The 1750-nt window shown below is 40.4% G+C and overlaps 1 pseudogene; it reads left to right on the top strand.

Annotated features, from left to right (window-relative positions):
* The first annotated feature begins 642 nt into the window (after positions 1-642).
* On the top strand, positions 643-1337 carry LOC119532933 (annotated as a pseudogene).
* The last annotated feature ends 413 nt before the right edge of the window (positions 1338-1750 follow it).

Raw genomic sequence — 1750 nt, 5'->3', positions numbered from 1 at the left:
GATGTGCCTCCACCTCCACCCAGACCAACGATCAGGTTTTACCTGATTGGTGGAGGTATTCCCACCTACTATGTTTGTGGCATAACAGCAGCAGCCAACATCAAGAATTATGGTAGTTGGCCAAATGCACCCTTTCACTGGATTGTGTGGGAACCCTCTTTGGGAGCCTTCTATGGGTCACTTTCATAAACTGCATGTACTTTCTAAGCATATTTATTCAGTTGAAATGACACCAATGCAGTACAAGCTTAAAGAGCCCAGCAAGCAACAGCAAAGACTGGCAGTCAATTGAAAACAGCAAGATAAATCATCAGGATTCAATGTCTTTGTCACTGATTTCTACATCAGCATTGGAAAATGAGTACATTTCTCTTTCTCAACTCTTGGGGGTCAGCCTCACTTTTCTCTTCTGTATCACTTTGTGGATGTTTGGGGCTTTGGCTGTTTCTTTGTATTACCCTTTGGACATGGTTTTTAGTTTCTTTTTTGTAGCTACCTGTTTAAGTTTCAGTGCATTCATCATGGTTCACCATTGTGTTAATAGGAAGGATGTGAGACTTGCTTGGATCTTGAGCTGTTGATCAGGACAGAGCTTGTATTTAGTGCAAGTCAACATCCAGCCCCTTAGCTCCAGGGGGATGAATGGAGAGCTCATCAAATGCATAATCTTCATGCACAAACAAAAGTGCATCAAGCTTTAAAAATTCCTCTCAAGGCCACAAATTAACAAATTTGCAGGCTGTTGCAGCTCAGTGTCTTACCAATTTTCTACCTCGAACTCCATGCCTCAGCTTGATAATTATGTGGTAGAACATTCAATGAAAAATGATATTAAAATACATGTGGCACCTTTAGAAGCTCAGTGAAAAAATGTGCACCCAACTCACTATCATAAAACATAAGTAAGGGACCCTGGGCAAGCAGACTCATGGTCCTAAGAAAATATGCCTGTGATGTCCCAAAACAAGTGTGGAAGGAAGTATGTAAAGTGGCTTACCTAAAAGCTGGCTGGGCAATGATGAAGAACATTCAAGGAGTTGAAGAGCTTATTTAGACTAGAGAGAAAGGCAGTACAACCCATCCCAACAAGATTGCAAGGATTGCACCTTCCAAAAGCAGCAGAAACTTTGAAAAGCCTGTTTCAATTAGTAGTACAAAATGATGCATTAAGGAAGCCAATTGCAGTGGAACTTGAAAGTCAGCAGAAGTCTTATGGCCTCAATTTGGCCATTCAAAATGGACCAGTTAAAAGCAATGGGCAGGATGGACCCTTGCTTGTTACAGATAGCACTGGCAATGTTAGGATTGGGTTATGGAAACATGAAACTACTGTGTAACATTGATGGGCTTCCTCAATAAGACATGCACAGAAATTGTGACATTCACATTCCTTTAAACTGTAAACATTTAAAAGTAAACTGTTTACAGCCACTTCAGGAATTCAAAAGAATTTTGGCTAGACATCTCAGTTTGGGATTTAAAAAAGAGAGAAAAACATAATACTGCAAACAATCCCCAAGGCCATTGACTCCAAGCCCTTATCCTGTAGAATCATGGGAATGACAGAAATTCTGGACAACCAGGGTCCAAAATGCTTAAAACATAAAATCAGCATGGTTTTAAGCTACATTCAGCCAAAAAAGATGAGCACAGATTTACCTCTTCTCCTCCTTCCCTTTTCATTCATCTTCCTGTTTCTTAAGAATCTTGGGATATGCCTCCCAAGTCCTTATTTGGAGAGCACATAAAC

The sequence above is a fragment of the Choloepus didactylus genome, chromosome 4, assembly GCF_015220235.1.
Source record: "Choloepus didactylus isolate mChoDid1 chromosome 4, mChoDid1.pri, whole genome shotgun sequence".
Lineage (NCBI taxonomy): Eukaryota > Metazoa > Chordata > Mammalia > Pilosa > Megalonychidae > Choloepus > Choloepus didactylus.
This window is presented reverse-complemented; position numbering and strand designations above follow the sequence as displayed.